This window comes from Pan troglodytes, chromosome 4 (assembly GCF_028858775.2).
Source record: "Pan troglodytes isolate AG18354 chromosome 4, NHGRI_mPanTro3-v2.0_pri, whole genome shotgun sequence".
NCBI lineage: Eukaryota > Metazoa > Chordata > Mammalia > Primates > Hominidae > Pan > Pan troglodytes.
In genome coordinates this window covers 115,090,244-115,112,457 of record NC_072402.2, presented here as the reverse complement: position 1 = coordinate 115,112,457, position 22,214 = coordinate 115,090,244, and the positions used below count along the sequence as shown (strand labels likewise).

Sequence of the window (22,214 nt, the reverse complement as noted above, 5' to 3'; positions counted from 1 at the left end):
CTGAGAAAAAGGAATGCTTATACACTCTTGGTAGGGGTGTAAATTAGTTCAAGAATTGTGGAAGACAATGCGGCAATTCCTTAAAGACCTAAAGAAAGAAATACAATGTGATCTATAATATTGTTGACCCAACAATCCCATTACTGGGTATATATCCAAAGGAATATAAATCGTTCTCTTATAAAGACACATGCATGTGTGTGTTCATTGCAGCACTATTCAGAAAGCAAAGACATGGAATCAACCTAAATGTCCATCAGTGGTAGCCTGAATAAAGGAAATGTAGTACATAAACACCATGGAATACTATGCAGAAAAAAAAAAAAGAATGTGATCATGTCCTATCCAGGAACATGGATGGAGGTGGAGGCCATCATCCACAGCAAACTAAGACAGCAACGAAAAAACAAATACCACATGTAAATCTCACTTACAAGTGAGAGTTAAATGATGAGAACACATGGACACATAGAAGGGAACAACACACACTGGGACCTATCAGGGTGGAGAGTGGAAGGAGGGAGAGCATCAGGAATAATAACTAGTGGGTACTAAGCTTAGTACCTGGGTGATGAAATAATCTGTACAACAAATTCCCATAACACAATTTTACCTATATAACAAACCTGCACATTACTCCTGAACTTAAAATAAAAGTTGGCTGGGTTCAGTGGCTCACGCCTGTAATCCCAGCACTTTGGGAGGCCAAGGCTGGTGGATCACTTGAGGTCAGGAGTTTGAGAACAGCTTGGCCAACATGGCGAAACCCCATCTCTACTAAAAATACGAAAATTAGCCGGATGTGATGGTGCATGCCTGCATGCCTGTGTGTACTTGGAAGGCTGAGGCAGGAAAATCACCTGAACCAGGAGGTGGAGGTTGCAGTGAGCAAAGATTGTGCCACTACACTCCAGCCTGGATGACCGAGTGAGACTCCATCTCAAAAAAATAAAATAATTAAATAATTAAATTAAATTGAAGTTAAGCAAAAACAAAAACTCTCAAAAATGTGTCTCTTGAAAGCAAAGAAAGCAGAATAAAAGCTCAAGTTTGTTTAAATGAAAAAGGTAATATGTTAAAGTTGGGGGGAGGGGAATAGAATGGCAAGCCAAAAAATGTTATGTTCCAAGATATATGTAAAATTTAAAAAGAAGTGAGAGATGAAGCTGGCTGGACTTCTGGGTCTGGTGGGGACTTGGAGAACTTTTCTCTCTAGCTAAAGGATTGTAAATGCACCAATCAGCACTCTGTAAAAACACACCAATCAGTGCTCTGTGTCTACCTAAAGGTTTGTAAACACACCAATCAGCACTCTGTAAAATGGACCAATCAGTATTCTGTTTAATGGACCAATCAGCAGGATGTGGGCAGGGCCAAATAAGGGACTAAAAGCTGGCCACCCCAGCCAGCAGCAGCAACCCACTTGGGTCCCTTTCCACGCTGTGGAATATTTGTTCTTTAGCTCTTCACAATAAATCTTGCACTGCTCACTCTTTGGGTCCACGGACTACCTTTATGAGCTGTAACACTCACTGCAAAGGTCTGTGGCTTCACTCCTGAGGTCAGCAAGACCACGAACCCACTGGGAGGAACAAACAACTCCAGACGCACCACGTTTAAGAGCTGTAACACTCACTGCGATGGTCTGTGGCTTCACTCCTGAAGTCAGCAAAACCACGAACCCACTAGAAGGAAGAAACTCCGGACACATCTGAACATCTGAAGGAAAAAACTCCGGACACACCATCTTTAAGAACTGTAACACTCACTGCAAGGGTCCATGGCTTCATTCTTGAAGTCAGCGAGAACAAGAACCTACCAGAAGGAATAAATTCCGGACACAGAAGAAAGAGGAGAAAGGCAATAGAAACATTTGTAAGTGGATGTTAGAAAGATTCATAATGAATAAGAAATGAAATGAAATGAGTATAGTTGGCATTATCTTAGACATAATTAATAAAAGAAAAATATAGAACATGTTGTATAGAATGTTTTAAATAAAGTAAGGTAAATATTAGAACTGGACCAGAAACTAGGCAAAAAGTATGAAATACGGGTTTTATTTATGTGTATGAGGTTAGGATGATTTTGGTGAGCAACACATCTGCTGAAGGAATTACTTTCTGGCAATACTAAATTGTTAATACAGTTAAATACTAAATTGTTAATACAGTTAAAAAGATGTATTTGATGGAATATTTTTCTCAAATTGGCTTATAATGAATTATTCAAATTTGCTTTCTCTACACATTATAAAAATGATAGAAATTTTGAAATCTGTCTTTGTTTTATATCCCTTTATATCCTCTAAAATAGATTTTTCCTCTTTTGCTGACGTAATTGATTAGGGAGTAGATTAAAAAAATGGTTTAAACACCAAATATATACTTTCCCAGTGAGAATAGTTAACAAAGACATGTGGATGATAACTGTGAAGTCCATGAACTCCAGAAAGCTGCATAGATAAACTATAAGCATTTCTACCCTAAAAGTAGGGTGCCCAGGAGGCCACTCTTTTCCAGCTGAGCATCAGCCGTTACTGTGAGGGCCAAAGTGCAGGGATAGCGACCCAGTCGCAGCAAGTACTGGTAGCATTTCCTCTCTGGAGACTGTGCTAGGATCAGTTTCAGATCTGTGATTTTTCTTTCTTTCTTTGATCTACTATTGAATAGTTATGGAAGGATAAAGATGGAAAACTATCTTCAAATGCCACTGAGTACAGTCAATTATTTTTGTGTCTCAGATAAATTTAGGAAATGAAACAAACGAGCTGGAGCAGAAAAGGTACCTATTCTAAAGTTGACTTTGAATTTCTGCATCTCATATATCAACACCTTTGCTCAGTCAACTTCCACAATTTGAAAGTATTTTTAGGAATATTAATATTTGCTATTAAAACATGCTCTCTCCAAGTACCATGATAAGTGGCTTTCTAAAACTGTTACAGATATTTTATTACCATCATTTCATTTTAAAAATCAAATAATTCTCATGGAAATTGAGTAACTTGTCCAAGCCTATTCAACCTAGTACATTTCATAGCGAATAATAAATCTGGATATTAATAACTATGCCTTTGTTTTTTAACCTCCCGAATAAAACTGTCTTGGGAGTGGGGCTCATATTTCTAAAAATATCCTGGTACACAATCAGGACAAGTAATCATTACCTTATACCCACAATGTGTGGAAACAGATCTGCAACAGCCTTGGATATATGAATCATCATCTAAATGAATATGTTTAAAAAACAAAACTGAAATAAAACAAAAATCCACCACATTATCTGGACCCAGAACTCAAATCAACCTGTCTCAAAACACTCTAAATGAACCTGGTTACATAGTTCAGTTGGTTCATACACAGTCTACAAGTGTGAATGTAAACAGGACTATAGGGAATAGTTAGATAATAGTCCCTTCTCTCCCCTTCCACCCATTTGTTTAAATGCCTTGTGTCTCCAACTTAGGGCCAATAAAACAATAAAAGAGAAAAAATGTGTTTGAAATCAGACCATGCTATAAAATAAAAAGTAAATAAAAGCAAGGAAGAAATACATGTTATGAGTGGAGAAAAGAATCATGGTAGGTGCAGAGTTATCATACAGGGATTTCAGCCTTCACCCACAGCCTCCTTCTCTTCATTTTGTCCACATGTATGGCATAGGTGTTATCTGCAAGCGTTGTAAGGCATATCTTCAATTTTTGGCAGTAATTCAGAACTGAGCAACTTCATGGCATGTGAGGAATTTTGTCTTATTGGAAAAAAAGTCAGAATAATGATACAATTAAAATTAAAGTAACCAGTAAGATACGGAAAATAAGGTTGGGCTAGAAGAGCCCAACTTTCATATTCATGAAAGTATATCATGAATAAGAATTTAAATTATCAATGAAAAATATGGTATTACTGAGCTAGAAGAAAATGTCATTTTCACATTACTGAAAAGAGATGATTGAGCACTTTTACTCAGCAGATTTAATAATTTATACCAAGATTAATCAAGTAATAACAAAAGTAACAACCATTCATAGAGTGAGGCACTGTGTTAAGAATTTACATTTATTTAATTTCTATAATTTTATAAATAGATATTACCCGTATTTTATTGAGGAAGACTGAGATTCAGAAAAATTAAGTAATTTGTTTGAAATTACCTATTAAAAGTAGCAGCAGAGCCAAGATTGGAACAAAGTTCTCTCGAATCTTATAAAGTGAATGAAGACCTTATAAATAAAACCCATAGCGTTATTAGAAGGAAGGGTCCGGGTGGGGTGGCTCACACCTGTAATCCCAGCACTTTGGGAGGCCAAGGCGGGCAGATCATGAGGTCAGGAGACGGAGACCACGGTGAAACCCCATCTCTACTAAAAATACAAAAAATTAGCCAGGCGCGATGGCGGGCGCCTGTAGTCCCAGCTACTCGGGAGGCTGACGCAGGAGAATGGCGTGAACCCAGGAGGCGGAGCTTGCAGTGAGCCTAGATTGCGCCACTGCACTCCAGCCTAGGTGACAGAGCGAGACTCCGTCTCAAAAAAAACTAAAAAAAAAAAAAGAAGGAAGGGAGTGTGTGGACTAAAGTAGATAGGAATGTTCCATTCAACATTTAATGATATATGCCGAGTAACTGCTTTATCACAGTCTCTCAGTAAACGTGATCCACTTTAGGTCATTATGATTGATGTAGAATAGGCTGTTAGACACATGGATAAATCAGAAAGCACTGTAATCTAATCTTTCAAAATGAACTGAAATAATTTTTTTTAAAATTATTTGAGTGACAACATAAGGCAGAGTGGAAAAAATTTAGAACTGAGATTATAGAACTGGGAAAGATTTAGAAAAGTTATTTAGAACTGAAGACTAAACTAGGAAAAACACAAGAACATGTAAGCATAACAGATTATGACTGAGAAGGACAAAGGTAAAGAGAAGGAAATATTTTGAAATAAACAAAAAATAAAAAATGCTATATAAAAATATGAGAAATGGTAACAGATGTAGTAGATAAAAATGATTCAAGATACATGTTATGATTCCCTGAAATAAAAAGGTAAATCAGAGAACAAAAAATAATAAAAGTTATAATGCAAGAAAATTCCTAAAATTAAAAAAATAATAAAAAGACTTAAAAGTACAAATAAAAGAGTACAACACAAATATAGACAAATAGACCCAGAATAACCAATAATGACGCTGTCTAATAAAATTACTAAAATTAAAACAAAAAATTCATCTTACATCTAAGCAAAAACATGAAAATTCTCACTAGAGAAAGAAAATTAGATTATCATGAGACTTTTCAATAACAGTATGTTATAGCAGAAGGTGAGGGATACCTAAGGGAAGATAAGGGATAATAGAATACCTAAGAAAATGAACTATGAACCTAGGATTTGATCCAAGCAAACTGAATTTCAACTATAAAGTGTTTAGATAAACTTTATGACAATCAAATACTTGGAAAATTCTGTTTCTGTTAGCATTTTATAAAGCATTTACTAGAGAATGGACTTTAGACAACCAAAATGAATGGAGAAACCACAAGAGGATTGGTGATGAGCGTTTAATATATAGGATTAGGAATAAACATGGTTATAAGGCATGGATTATAGCATGAAGCAGCTGTATGTTTTGACAATGTAGCTATGGTAACCTATCAGAAATAGGAAAGAATGAAAATATATAATTGTATAATTACAAAGTTTAGTATGATTGTGAAACAACATTAAGGAAAGAGAAATCCCTAAAAATTAAAAATAAAATGAACCAAATCAAATGTGTATCCTATCGGCAGCATATTCATTTCAAGAGGAATTATTTCAAGTGACTGTAAAAAACAGTAATTGGAGTATACTTCCCTAATGTGATATGACTTAAGAGCACAAAGAACTTAAGAAAAAAAAAACACCACTCTTGTAAACCGTTTTCAGTAATTATATCATTGTTCTTGTGTCAGCATTGTGATTTTGAGACAATTAATGTGTATAATGTGGGATAAAACAAATGAAGAATCAAGTAATATTCCAACTCTATCATTGCTGAGATTCTCAATGTGGAAAAAAATGTGGAGAGATGTAAGATTGAAGAAATTAAATAAATTCACTCATTTATTTTAATTTATTGGATAAGTAGAAAGTAATTCATAAAGTATTCTATCCTCAAATAATAAAAGCAAAGCAAAAATGTAAGCAAACAACTATATACATACATACACACACATACTGTATGTATTATACATATGACTATGTATGTATATGTGTGTACATATATGTATACACACATACACATGTATGTACATATATACACATATAACAGAAAGTCTCCAGCTTACAATGGTTCCACATAACAAATTTTCAAACTTTCTGATGATGTGGAAGCAGTATGCATTCAGTAGAAATCATACTTTCAGTACCCGTACAACTACTTATTTTTCACTTTTAATATAGTATTCGATAAATTACATGAGATATTGAACACTTTACTATAACATATGCTTTGTCTTAGATGATTTTGCCCAACCATAGGCTAATATAGGTATTGCGAACACATTTAAAGTAGGCTAGGCAAAGCTATGATGTTTGGTTGATTGGCTGCATTAAATGCATTTCTGACTTACGATATTTTCAACTTATGATGGGTTTATTAGGATGTAACCCCATTGTGAGTTGAGGAGCATCTGTACTGCTATTGTTTGCTTGATTTTATCTTTATTCTGTTTTGTTTTGTTTTGTTTTGTTTTTGTAACTTTTTAGTTCCATCTGCTGAAAAGTCTAGAAGCAATCACCAGCTCAGAAGCAATGGGCACTGCAAGTGCCCAGATGGCAGTTTTGGAATACCAGTTTCCACTAAAAAAAAAAAAAAAAAAAAAAAAAGGGACAGTTCAGTGAAATGATTTATTTTAGATCTGGAGCAGGAAGTGTACAACACGAGACTACAACATAGCCATGAAGCTCTCAAGAAGAGGTATGTGAGTAAGCCTAAGTATTAGGTTTCCATACTTACGTTTGCATCTAAAGATGAAAAAATACTTGAATATTAATGAGGTTAAACCTGTCAGGGATGGAACTCCATCAAATATGTTCAAATGTATACAGTCATATATATCCATTTGAGAGGATTCTAGAAAACTAAATTTTTATTTTGAAAACTGACATGTCAAAGAAAAGAATCTGGCATGTATCCAGTCTTTCCTTTAAAGACTGTACAACTAGGTAACCAAATGATAAATGAGGAATGCTTCTCTTTCAGAAATATTGCAGCCAATAAATCAAAAAGTTATAATGAAAGAAGATAATCACCACTTTGCAACCCATAATTAATTAATGGATTAGGTATAAATCATCGATGGCTGTTAACTTCACAAATTAGATATGATGGGCTTCCTGAACAGCACAACTTCACCTCTGAAATAATCTCACCAAAATATTCTAGATCCACCTAACAATTCACAGACAAAAATAGAGGACAGAAGATCATGCTAAATGGTAACACAGGGATGTAATCGGCAAAATCCACAGTGTGGAAAATTCAACAGGAAAAAATGTGTGAGTTTCTTCAACACATAAATATCAAAGATTAAAAAAAAGACAAAGAAAAAAGACAGTGGAACCTATAGATTAGAAGCTAATTAAGAGAAGACTTCTGATTTCCATCTGAGAAGAGTTTGAAAGTCATCACTCACATTCTTGCAATAAGAAAAAGCTGAAAATAGTAAAAATCAATGACTTTTTATGAAACTACCAGAGAAACAACATGGTAGAACAAACTACCTCTCTAAAATTTGAAGACAGAGGTATCCCAAGGAACACAGCCCAAATCTGCTTACCTGAAATGAAAGAAGCCTCTGAAACTCTAGTTAAATTGTAACTTTAATGAATTGCTGGGGGCTGAGTGTGGACTAGTACCAGTGAGACACTCTGGGAGGTTGTGGTCTTAGGGGAGCCCAACATTTTCTTAGGGTTTGTCTCCAGGTTCTCACAGTGAAGATCTGACAAAGATTCCATCATGGGTTTTGCAGTGGAAAAAAGCTAATCATTTGAAATATAACCAAAGCCTTCTCCATATTTGGCTTTACCCTCCGGGGGAAAAACTTTGCCAGAGCCTTCTACCTTGGGGAAGAGCATCTCTCTGAACCCTCTATCCTTCATCTCCTGTGTAAGGAAGAAAAAACGACATAGTCAACAGGGGTCAGGCATTCAAGGAAGTAGACTGGCAATGCTGCAGCAGGGAAGGAAGTAAAAGGTAGAGTTAAAAAAAATTAATAAAAAAGCTATATCGTTGAAGAAGCACTCTTGAAAGCCACTAAGACAAGTCTGCTAAAAGACAGGTTTAATAGAATGCAAATCATAGAAGACTTCACTACCCCAAACCTTACCTCAAGCCAATAGACTCCAATATAAGAGTGCATTGCAACAGAAGGAGCTGCAAAACACAGACTGTCTCTGAGAAGGAATACAGGAAGAACAAAGTCAGGAGAGAGAAAAGCAAGGACTCTAAAGGAACTTGAAGCTCTGCCCTCTGTAGCTATAAAAACTCCCAGCTAGATTAATATAAATTCTCACAATAACATTCTATATAACATCCCTGTTACCCAACACAACAAAAAATTATAAAACATGACAAAGGCAAAAAATAATACAATCTAGAGACAAACATGAAAACCAAACTTAGACATGACATAGATGTAGAAAATATCAGGCAAGAAATTTAAAATAACTTTGGTTAATATGCTAAGCACTTTAATGAAAAAAGAAGGCAACACAGAAAAATCATTGGACAGGGACCGGGTGCAGTGGCTCATACCTGTAATCCCAGCAATTTAGGAGATCAAGGCAGGTGGATCACTTTAGGTCAGGAGTTCAAGACCAGCCTGGCCAACATGGTGAAACCCCGCCTCTACTAAAAATACAAAAATTAGCTGGGCATGGTGGCACATGCCTGTAATCTCAGCTACTCCGGAGGCTGAGGCATGAGAATTACTTGAACCTGGGAGGCGGAGTTTTCAGTGAGTTGAGATCATGCCGCTGGACTCCAGCCTGGGTGGCAGAGTGAGACTCTGACTCAAAAAAAAAAAAAAAAAAATCGTTAGAAGGGGAAAAAAACACAAATAATACCTTCAATGGGCTTATCAGTAGACTAAACATGGCTGTAAAAAAATCACCAATGAGCTTTAAAACAGATGATTGACAGGAATTTCACAAACTGAAATGCAAACAAAAGGAAAAAAAAAAACAAACAAGGAGAACAGAATATCCAGGAACTATGGAACAATTTTAATAGGTGTAACATACATATAATTGTAATCTCAGAAGAAGAAGAAAGAAAGAATAGAGTAGAAAAAATATTTGAAGTAATAATAGCAATGTTGATTCTGGATAGGAGCCTAGAACAGAAAAAAAATTACAAACATCTGAATAAAGTGTAGTCTTTAGCTAATAATATTAATATCGTATTTATATGGGGCTCATTTATTGTGGCAAATGTACCATACGAACATAAGATGTTAATCATTGAGGAAACTGGGTCCGGGAAATATGGGAACGGTCAGTAGTATTATTACAGTTTTTCTATCAATCTAAAACTATTCTAAAATTAAAGTATTTTTAAGAAAAGAATTAAGAAACATATCAATCAATATACCAGGAGTTTAATTTAGTTGACATTATATTTTTAAACAAAGGACATTTATAAGTTAATTGAAAATTTGAACGGATTGGCTATTTGATGTTAAATTCTTGTTAATTTTTTGAAAAAGATAATATTTTGTTTTATTTTAAAGAGAATACTTTTATCATAGAAATGCAAACTGAGTAGTTATTGGTGAAATAGTTTAATGTTAGAGACTTGCTGCGGATTAAGAGTAGAGGAGAAGTGGCTAAAGGCATGGATGAAGCAGGGTTGGCAGGAGTTGATGGTTACGGGCACTTGGCAATGCGTGCACAAGGCTCCTGGTACTGTTCTGTCTACTTTGTATACAATTGACATTTACTAAATAGACATATTTAAAAAGTCTCACAAGAAAACATGTATAACTTCTTACTATTGTTTTGAGGGATTAAGAACAAACAAAAGACAGACAGATGAAACTTTTCTAAGTTAATAAAGAGCAATTTGGCAAAAACTCTTCAAATTTTTACAAACATGGATTTTTTGGAATACAGTTATTGCATTATCTTTAGGGAAAAAAAAGCCATTTTATTATCAAGGGCCTGGATTGCTGATCTTGTCACCATACCTTACATTCCTATGTGCTTAAGGCACAGATGCTGCAACAAAGAATAGCAATGTAATATATACAGATAAAAAGAAGATGGCCTGAGCTAATACCAAATTAAACTAATACATGACAAGCAGCAGCCAGATGCATATGTCAGAATGCCAAGTGAGAGACACGGAGGGGCTGCATCTGGACTGAGGCCAATCATGAAATGTTAAGCACAGAATTTTCTGCCTTTTCAAAAGCATTGTAAATAATTACTAAGAGGGATGATTTTTAGGGAATAAGAATAAGTATAGGTAAGATCAAAGTGTAAATGGGTGCTAAAAATAAATCCCATTTTTCTCCCTAACCAGTAAAGTCACTCTTTGAGGAGATACTATACTTATTAAGCTATTTGTGAAACTAGGATGAATATACCACACACATATACTTAGACAAATACATGCAAGTTATTTTACACTAAAAATTGAAAAGACGATGACATACCAAATGTGCACATCAAGCTTAGACATAAATGAAAATTTGGAGGAAAATAGAGCCTCCATGAAACAATAAAGAAGGCTCTCAGGTATAACTGAAGCTTAAGCTGTATAATAAAAAGGGGTTTAAAACTATTCTGGCTTTAGGCTTTTTACACATCATTAATATCTACCACTTGAAGTCACTTCAAATTAGGCATCCCAGCAGTTAAGTTCACATTTTCCTTGCTTCAAGGAAAGAATAAAAATGTAAGACTAAAAAAAAAAAAAGATTAAAATGCCGCATTTCCATCAGTGCTGAAGTATGGAAACATAGGGTAAGATGAGAGAAACTTAAGGAAATATAGAAAAATATTAAATTGAAATTCTGTGGCTCTACAAATGTCATCTCACTTCTATATTTTTCAGCTTTGTGGAGATTAGTAATGGTTAAAGTTGTGTAAAATTGTAAACTGTATTGAACAACGGGGACAAGCCTCTGTGTGCTGGTGACAGGGACTCCAGAGAGACAGAGTCACTAGCTGACTCAGAGTTAAAGTTTTGGAAAGGAGGCATTTTAATGACGAAGGGGAAATGGACATTTCTTACAATGATTTATTCTACAGAGACATTTGGGAGGAAAGTTTTTAATTTAAAATCATATGTCACATATGTTATATTTTGTTCTGCATCAAAGTATATCCACACAGATTTCTATGCTATGTGCTATTATTTATGAGTATGAAAGAATTGAAACACAAGTTCTGATAACCAGAATTGTTTTTAGTGTCAGTTTTTTGCCTTAAAAATAATGTATAAATATGTGGCCCAAAATACAGCGATGGGCAGAGGTTGATTTGAGCTGTGGAGGTTAAGGGAATAGAGAAATAATATGAAACATCTGGGATACAATCACAAAAATTATTGTGATGTAAATCATGCAGATGTAGATTATCAGAAAGACACAGGGAAGTCTATTGTGAATGCCCAAAAGATAAAGAGAATATGGAGAAAAGGGCTGAAATTATTGCTTTAATGTTGATTTTGTTGCCAAGAGTTTCAATTATTACACAAATAAAATGCAATAGATGTAATGAATTTAGTAATTGCTAAATTTTTTAGTACATTGCCTCAAGTTATCTTACCGAAGATTTAATTCAAATTGGCTTGAAAACGAATAGCATCACCTCATAGAAACTGTAAGCGTGGCTGAGAGAAGATAAACTAAGAATGCCGATCAAATCAAGGTAAACGGAGTGACTAAAACTGTTAGAGATGCAAAAATCAAAATGTGGCTTATTTTTCCTTGTAAATGTATTATCTTCTTACTGGATGATATTCACTGGAGAGATATTTCCTACTTCCTTTAATAAGAAGGACTTGGAAAAGGAGGTAATACACACACTAGCTATAAGTAGATCCAGTGGCAATCTCCTTCTGTTGTGGCTGATAATGAAGTTCAAAAAAAAAGTAAGCAAACAGCATATGCATCTGCAGACAAGAGTGGAAAAGAAAACTCATCTTCAAAACAGCATGTAGATTTTATCAGGATAAATATTGATCCTCATGTGAGATGTGCCAAGAAAAGTTAGGAGTGGAATTGACAGATGCTGTCCTCTGGGCATATGTAGGAAAATCAAACGTAATTCTCAATTCAAAAATAGCTGCATGCAAGTGTATTTGAATTGGCTTAGGAAGTTAAAAATCATGGCCGCACTAGGATTTAAATGCAAGGAGAAGTCTGTTAATATTGAATGCACAGAGGAAAGAAGAAATTTTTCATGGAGGAGCGGGGAACGACTGACATCGGTGCAGTTGATTGGGAAGCCTTTCCTGATTGAAGTAGCGTTGTGTCGCATGAACATTCATGTTGTATAGCTCTAAACCCTTTTCCCTTCTTGTAACCAAGCCGCCTACAGAAAGGAAAGGCTTATTTTTATTCAAGGCAGGCTGCTGGGAGGGTATTAAAAAGAATATTGCAAAGGAGCTGAATAAGAAATAAATTCCTGATGACAATTTGGGAATGCTTAGCAGACATATAAGGCCCTTTCTCTAATAAGGGCAAAAAAGAAATTATGGTCCACAGTTAAACCTCCCTAAAAAGGGCTTTTGACACCTCTTTATATATCTTTCCAATACTATAAAAGTAAATGAGAGAATACAAAAGGCTCTGCATATAGTAACTCTCACTCTGTTAGGTCATCAATAATAATTTCTTAATCTAACTCCTATTTTTTCCATCTGGCTTTAAGATAGAGATCATAAACTGTCAACTCATGGATGAGTCTGTCTATCAAAACTCCCTCCAAAATTAAAACGTAAATAAATTTGATGTTACTATTTTAAAAATAGGAGAGAAATGTCAGTTTCTGAATTTTCCTTAGAAGTAAAAAGTATGAACTATCTTAGGGCTAAATCAGCTGGAGCTGAGTTATCACAGCCAGCTTTAGATAAAGCCACCGTTTCTATTTCCCAATATTTCCAATCTGGGGTGTTTTTTTCTCTTTCTCTTTCACTACCTGACCTTATAGGTACTTGACATCTTGAGTAATACAAAACCATGCCTGTAATATTGTATTACATTTTGTAGGCAGAAAATAACTTTTTGTCAACATTTGATAGGTACTCCTTTTTAAAAGTTTAGGTTGCATGAAAAGGAGCAATTAGGTAAAATAAGCATTGAGTTTTCTACATCTAAGGCCAATATTCTGCTGGCTGAAGACATTATTGGAATGCATTTTCCGGAGCTGGAGGCTTAGTACCTAGGCAAAATGATGTAGGTTCCATGGTCTTTCCAAAACTTAAAAAGAAGAAAACACCTCATTTAACCAATCAAAAAACAGAATGTTTATACTCTTCTCAAGGTAAGGATGGACATAAACTTCCCTTGTAACACCTGCTGCTTAATTACTCTGGCCAAATTCCTGGTAATTTTTTCTTTGCTTGTTAAATGTAGTGTTCTTTAAATTTTAAAATAATGAAGCAACCAATAGTTGTCTAGGGTTAAGATTTTGACAAGAGGGAAAACGTGTGGAAGACTAAAAAGCCAATCTGTGTAAAAGGGACAACAGCCTGGAAAGTAAAGCAAGACTCTGAGGATCCATTTAGCAGTGAACATTCCCCAGTTTCTGCTCTGTGATGCAGCTGAGCCCTGTATTACATAGGCAATTAAAATTATAAATGGTCCACCCAGCTATGTCTCCTTCTGAGAACTACATCATGCCCTGCTGCCATGCATGGCAAACCCTATTCCATTCATTCCAATTTTCACCGTAACTGAGGAGCAGACCCAGAAAAAGAGAGGCCACTGGGTTTCCGCTCCAACCTGCTGGCATTCTGAATCGCTTGCCCAAAGTTCTGAGGTCATTCAAGAGAATTCAGCCATAAAACAAATCATTCACTGCGGTTGCCTAAGGGCAATAAAAACTTCACTGCCTTGACTCTAGAAGCACTCTGGGCAGTTTTCCACATGGCAGGGGTAATAGGGCAGGTGTGAAAAATCACGAGCTAAACTCCACCTGGGAGCTCTGGCCAAGGTTTGCCATCAAGTGCCTCTGGCACCCTTGGCACCCTCATCACCACTGGCCCAAATGTCCCAATTAGGCACTAACAAAGAGTAAGCCAAGCAAATGCATCAGAAAGACAGATCCCCTGGGAAAAAGGTAAATTCAAATTGATGCAAGCCCTGGAGCCCCTGAAGTTAAGTGCTCATGTACCCTCACAGCAAGGATTCTTGGGGAAAATTAGGTCTTGTTGAGTATGTATAAGGACTCCCAAAGTTATCAGGGCATCATGTTATTCCAAAACTCCAGGACATTGTTGTCTTTCTATGTCACAGCACTAGGTATCACTGAGGGGTAGTAGAGGGAGCCGAGGTAGTTAGAAGGTGGAGACAGTAAAATCTAAAATCATGCAATATGCAAGCATTTCATACCTCTCCTCATTCAGAAGAAAGCACAAAACACAAAAACTGGGAAAGTACTGCAGTAATTGTAAGCTAGTGCAATTTGGTATATTTGTTATATTGTTAATTTTCTTGTTAGAATGTCATTATTTTACTTTATTCTTACTTTTATTAGCACAACACGATTTCACATCTCAGGGCAAATACTGTTGTTTATCAGCCATAAAAGGAAATATTTTGACATAATATAAACCATAGCTGCAAGGTAAAATACTCACATTTTCCTTTACCCATAGATCTTTCAGCAATTATTCAATTATCTGATGCAGATTTAAAACATTATGGAATATGCCGTGTACTTAAAGGATGAAGAAAAGGAAATATTAGGAAAATCCAAGAGATTTTTTACAGCAAAACCAACTTTAGTCAAACTTTCCCTTAGATGATATACTGTTTGGTTCATGTTTTTATTACTTGGAATTTCTACAATTAATTTGGTCATTAGTTAATATTTATAGAGTACTGTAAAATTTCCTCACGTTTTTTACAACAACTGCTTAGTTTTTCTTTACGATGTTCCCGAAAGGTGCAAGCAGTAAAATTTCCTGCCAGGAATAAAACAGGAAATTCTTAAGTGCCATGAGAGAGGATACTCTTATAAAGCGTTTTTAGGTGGTGAATAGAGTAAGTCAGTCAGGTGCTTATCCATTTTACAGACTTAATTTGGAGTAAATTCTGCCAACATTTATTTGAACTCAGCTGTGACAAAAATTTTCCATGGTTTCATTATGATTCAGGATAACAAATCCTGACAAAGAACTAGAGTTTAATATTAAGGGTCTTGAAATCGAGTCTAGAGTTGAAAGGATGTAGTGATGTCAGCAATTTCAGAATAGCTCGGAAAGGCAGGCCATCTCAGACAGATGGGGAATGAGTTAAGGTTATCTAAATATTCCCTTTCTTCAAGCTTTTCCAGTTTAATATCTTTGGGTACAGAAATATAATTTTTCTTTATATAAAATCCACCTGGCTTCAGAATGAACCCATTTCCTCTGATTCAGCCCTCAGTGGAAATGAAGAAATTTGGTTACAAACTGTTTATAAATTTGAAGAACAATAATGCCACATGTTTTATGACTACTTGCTTTTCCCAGAGAAGAGCTTTTTTCTTAGGCCACATGCCCTCAATTGAGCATTTTGCTTTCTGCTTCCAGACTTGACTGGGACTGATTAGAATAATTCCTATTTATCATGCCACACCAGAGATAGTTCTTAAAGGGAAGAATGATAGTGATAGATAGAGGCCAATATTGAACTCAGTAAAAGTCACAATGGCATGAGTACAATGCAGTTGATTTGAGCAAATATTAAATGAGTGTCTACTATGTGCTTAAGACTGTGCAGTGGATTATTCATGGAAAAATAAAAATGATTCCTATACACAAGAAGATTAAAATATATTAGGGAGATAAGAAATGCATTTTAAGCAATCAATACAAGAGAAGTATAAACTGTGCAGTGTAGACAGAATTAAGAGACAAGTCAATTTGATGTAAGAAATATTCTAATAGAAGAAATCTCACCTAAACTGAAACTTGAAGGAGTCTACCCAAGAAAAGAAGAAAAACATATTATCAATAAAAGAAGCAGTAACTTAAAAATCTAAAAAATTAGGGCCGGGAGTGGCAGCTCACGCCTGTAATCCCAGCACTTTGGGAGGCTGAGGCACACAGATCATGAGGTCAAGAGATTGAGATCACCCTGGCCAACATGGTGAAATCCCGTCTCTACTAAAAATACAAAAAATTAGCTGGGTGTGGTGGCACGCGCCTGTACTCCCAGCTACTCGAGAGGTCGAGGCAGGAGAATTGCTTGAACCCAGGAGGTGGAGGTTGCAGTGAGCTGAGATGGTGCCATTGCACTCCAGCCTGGGCAACCGAGCAAGACTCTGTCTAAAAAAAGAAAGAAAGAAAAAATCTAAATAATTAGAGTGGCCTATTCTTAAGTTAGTAGTGGAAAATATCTACTGTAACAGGCATTCATACTGGTAAGCAACTAAATTGAAGTTGAGTAAGTTAGGGAAAATTTTCCTTCTGTTTTGTATAAAAGATGTAATTGTCCATGTGTGAACTTTATTCTGGCTTAGAGATGAATTTAAAAAGATAAGAAAATAAGCAGTGGTGTGGAGTGCAAGATCAGTAATCTAGTGTTAATAAAGACACAAATATAATCTCTCAGAACAGAGGATGAGAGGAAGGAGGTGATTTAATGAAAGAATATTTTAAGACAGAGTAAAATCAAATTAAAGTCCATTAAAGATAAATCTATTAATAATTAATGAGAAATAAAGACAATTATACCATACTTCAAGAACTCTTATAAGAGAACTAATCTACCATCTCCAAATGTTGTCGAACTGTGTCTCCTTAAGTTACTCCTTAAGATTTCTTTGTTTCTTGACTCTCCTCTTTTCTTAGCTATTCTACAAACTCTCCCTGCTTTTGGTTATGTGTTCATTAGCTTCAATTCTTTAGAACATATGCGCTTATGAACAGATATGAGCCCCAATTTTACTTTTCTGTTCTTGAACTCTCCACTGAATGTTGCCAATAGATTATCCTCTCTGCTAATTATATTTAAAAAAGAATTTCTGCATTTATCCCAAACACAGGCCTTCTACAGACATCCTCTATGTCCTTTATTTCAAGGCAATAAGATGGTTTTGTCTTTATTTTCTCTTAACAGGTTCCTTATGGCGGTCTGTCACATAATCTCTCTGCCTCCACTCTCTCCCACCTTTATATTAATATTTAAAACAAATGTTTTATAAAGTCACTACACTGTTGCTAAAATATGACCGATATTATTTGTCTCTGGAACATATTCCAAATTTCATAACATTGAGGACCCCCATTCTCTCTTTCCAAATCTCTTTTTCTAAATGCCAAACAACCCTAATGTCTTTCTGTTTCCAGAACATGAACTGTACTTTCCAATACCAGCTGTGACTACAGATATTAGGCCACATCTGAAAATCCTCTTCAACTTTGTCCCCTTGGAAAAGTTTTCTGTTATTTTAAAACCAGGCTCAGAGAGCATCTTCTTTGAAGGCTGACCCAGATTTAAGCAGTAACTCGTCTAAATAACAATATATTTGCCTATAATTCTTCTAATTCTATCATCAATTTATCAAATGACCACTATACTCACATATGATTGCACTTTACTGAAGTTCATCAAACGCTGAGAATGCTGATCCACATGGTTCAGACACATAGCTACTCAATAAGTGGTATGGAGATTGTAATTGTGATCTTCTAACTGATAAAAAGATTATAATTTCCTGGAAGAGAGTAATTTCTAAAGTAAGGAATAATATGTACTTGTCCAACTTTTTATAAGCCTATAGATTTCTTGATTGTGGGATTCTTCCTATTCTTTCTACTCACACTCTGTATGACTCCAATTCATTAGGCAAAAAAATAAATAAAAACAAAAATACACAATCTAATTACATGTCTCTATGACAGAAAGAAAAACAAAAAAGTGGATTGAGCACCATTGCAATGCTATGCACATAGCAGCTGCTCTGCACATGTTGATTACACAGATTTCTAATATAACTATTTAATATAACTATATTGGAAAGAGTATTTGTATAAAGTAGAATGCCAGACTCCAATACAGCTAAGGGTTTTTAGGAAAACTGGATGGTATGATAAGAGTTCAGGCACTGGAGTCAGATAGAACAACTTATGTCTAACTGTTCAAAATTCCTGTACCTCATATGGCTATTATAAAGATTAATGAAATAACGCATGCAGAAAAGTTGGCATGTACTTCCCTATTTGGATTGTTACTATGATTATAATTGCATTATTTAAAAACTGGAGAAAGCAGAGAGAATCAGACAGACTTAAATTTAAATGTTTGCCAGCTATGTGACCTAGGATATTAACTTCATTGAATCTCCTTTAAATCTCCTTTAAAAAATTGCATCTACAATTCATATTAGATACAACTTTATAGTTTTAAAATGATATAGACATATATTAATCTATTCTCACATTGCAATTAAGAAATACCAGAGACTGAGTAATTCATAAAAAAAAAGTGTTAATTGGCTCATGGTTCCACAGGCTATACAGGAAGCATAATGCTGGCATCTGCTCGGCTACTGGGGAGGCCTCAGGAAACATACAATCATGGCTGAAAGCAAAGTGGGAGAAGGCATGTCTTACATGGCAGGAGCAGGAGTAAGAGAGAGAGAGGGGAGGTGCTATACACTTTTAAACAACCAAATCTCATGAGCACTCACTCGCTATTATGAGAACAGCACCGAGGGGATGGTGCTAACCCATTTATAAGAAACTGTCTCCAAAATCCAATCATCTCCCACCAGGCCCGATCTCTAATACTGGGGTTTACAATTCAACATTTGTATGAGATTTGGGTGGAGACACAGATCCAAACCATAACAGGACATTACAACTAGCATGAAAGCTGGTAGATAGCAGACACACACAAAAAACATAATAAATAAATTTAAAGATTTTTTTTTTGTTTTCCTCTCATGCAAAAGGCCAATCTTCTATTTTTATTTTCATTGATTTAACTTCTTATAAACACAATAGATTCTGTCTGAATTTTATTAGAAGTTGCTTATTTCCTCATAATAGGTATATATTTCTCAGTGTTAACTCTGGCTGGAGATCCTTCAGTAGATTAGTGTTAGGGTTCTAATTTTTCTAAAATCAACAATATATAAACAGAAATGTTGATATATGAGATACACAATTATACTACTCCAAAAAACGCTTTCAAAATATAGCTGCTTTGATTATATAATGTGTGGCTCAAAAGTCCTTAAAAGTCCACAAATTTTTGTCTCCTCTTCTCAAAATTAAAAAAAAAAATTCATCCTATTAGCTCATTGCCAATACATTTCACAAATTTTTGAATTTAAAGAGCATGAAATACTGTAAAAAGCAAAGTTCCACGTTCCAATTCTGTTCTTGGTGATTTAGATATACAACGCTGATATTTTTCACCAATTCTGAAAGAATAGACAAGTATGGAGTATTCAGAAAAGTGAAGAAAAGAGAAATAGAAACTTCACTTATTTATCAAGCTTTATTAAACCACTAATTTTACTAATGTGTTATTGTTTTTATGATATATACATTTTTGGTTATCACATTACATCTACCAGATATAATAACACACTTATCTTTATGATTTCAAATATAACCAAGAATTCAGAGTGTCTTAACTAATAGGCTGTATGTGTCTTCCCTCAGTGGAATCAATGTTTTGAGGGGATTAAATAGAATAGTTTTAACCACTTCTGAGGGCATGTGAATATTTGATCCTTAGACCTCCTTCCTAGACAGGCTAGAGGAGACTTTTCTCGCTTTCTCTCGTTGAGTTTATTTGTTAAATTTAGGTCAATTGGCAGAAATGGAAAAGAACACCAAGTATTTTCTCCATCAGGACTACATTCTGCAGCATCTCTTCTCCTCAAATCTCATTTGTTACAGTTGGAAAAAAAACAATTTTGATTAATGACCTTATTTGAAGAAAAATGAGTTTGATTAATCAACTTTTTCCTGTGGAGTGTCAGCTTTGGAGCAAGTCCCCTTGATGGCAGTTTATGGGTATTTATGATCTCTAAGTACCTGCTAAACTTCTCAAATACACACTGACTATAAGTTTGCCGTGATTCATTGATTTAAGAGTGTTTTACATAGTTTTACAGAGGAACAATTTAATACAAAATGTTGTGAGTAATATTGCCTTTCTCACAAGTCATAGCTTTTATAAAGTGGAACCTCAGCCTGTTTCTCCTATGCATATTGGCTATTAGTATGAATGCAACTGGATCCAGCTAAAAGGTCCTATTTAGTGTTTTATTGCAAGTTCCCCTCCTCTTACTATTTCAAGTTATTAACTTTGTGTTTAGATTTCAACTACCAGACTATGATGTATCTAGTTGTGGCCAAAACATGGTTGATTAGAAATCCTTGCTTGATCATTAAATACCTTGTATTGTTAAATGTTTCAGTCATTGCTGAAGGAGTTCTATGTGTATATTGAGATAAATCTTCATTGCTCCATCAGGAAGTTTATAATTTTGACTTAGCCTTCATGTCCTGCTTGTAAGAGTTTCAAGGTCATCCAAAGGTGACATTAGTGTCTTCCCATGTCTTTCTGGGGCACAACTGTGCCTACATACCTGTCTCTCTAGACTCCCAGGTGTATGTCAGAGCTTTGCAAAGCCCTATATGAACAACTCATTTGCCATTTTTTAAAATGGTTTTTGGTCACCTCTTGTTAGTCCTAACTATTACCACAGCTACAGGCAACTGAAATATTAACAAATTGCTGCTGATTGTTTTTTGACAAACATCCAAGGAATAAGATTGAAGAAAGAATAAGGCTGTTTGGACAGAGCAGGCTCTATTTCAGAACAATGGAGTTTTCCAGGGAATTCGCATAGAAGTTAAATAAAGATAAGTCTCTGGGGATGGGACTTTTAGTTCTAAACATGCCTTGCCCACTTTTAAAAAGCATTTAAAACACTTTTAAATCTATATGAAATCTATCCTGCCCCTCCAGTGGTTGCCAGGTTACTGGTTTCCACAGCTACTGCGGTTGCAAAGCTGTTGGTTTTCAAAGATACTGCTAATCTTCAGCGATGGGAATGGGGAAAGGGAAAATTAAAACACCACACAGTTTTCTGTTTTTACCAAGATTCAGCTGTTTTTCTTGAATAAATGCTCCTTGGATTGTTGCAAACCTTCATTCAATTTCCAAAGTACTAAGAGAGTTGATTTTTTACAATTTTTGTCATTCATCATTTGTTCTTTAGAGGAGTGAATTTTGGGGATCCTTACATTGAGGTGAAAGTAAAAAACCTAGCATCTAGGGTAAAGTACTTCCAGAACACTTTTGGTATTCTGCAAGCGTGGGTCATGCTACTGGCCCAGATTCCACACATGCTAAGGGTAAGCCAGGTGTGGAGTGGCAAGGGGTATGTGAGCAAGTGAGCACAGGGTTTGAGGCTGCAGCTGGACCGGATGTACCACAAGCAGCTTCCACTGTGGGCACCAGCAGCTGGAGAAGGGGAACATGATGGTTCCCAAAAGCTCGAAGATGCCAGGAACCGCAGAGTCCCAAAGATGATGTTACAGTGTCACAGCCCTGTCTCAGGGAGCCCCAAGGTCTGGGCTCCCAAAAGACCCATGACTCTTCTCTCCTTCTAGTCACCTGTAACATGGCAAGTGGTTTCAACCTTATTTGTTTTATAGCTCTTTCAGTCCCACCATTTAGCAGGACCCGAGTTCTTGTTCCATGACCAGGAACAATGAGGTAGATGGCCAGCTGGAGGGTAAGGAAGGCAGAGAGGAGATTCACTGAATGACAAAACAGCTCTCAGGAGACCTGCAGTGGGTAGCTTCTTTCCGCAGGCAGGTTGTCCCAACAAGTGCCCAGCTCTCAGTGCAGAGGAGACCTGAAGTTGGGTAGCTCCTTTCTGCAGGCAAGTCATCCTGATGAGTGTAGAAAAGACCTGAAGTGGGTAGCTCCTATCTGCAGGCAGGTCATCCAACAAGTGTCTGAGTCTGGCTGAA

General features: G+C 35.8%; 1 long non-coding RNA gene across 1 annotated transcript; it reads left to right on the top strand.

Annotated features, from left to right (window-relative positions):
• The first annotated feature begins 1,405 nt into the window (after positions 1 to 1,405).
• On the top strand, positions 1,406 to 20,295 carry LOC129144092 (uncharacterized). Its single transcript, XR_008548253.1, has 3 exons — positions 1,406 to 1,875; positions 6,755 to 6,965; positions 20,030 to 20,295. It is a non-coding gene; the product is annotated as an uncharacterized LOC129144092 (long non-coding RNA).
• Positions 20,296 to 22,214: the final 1,919 nt, after the last annotated feature.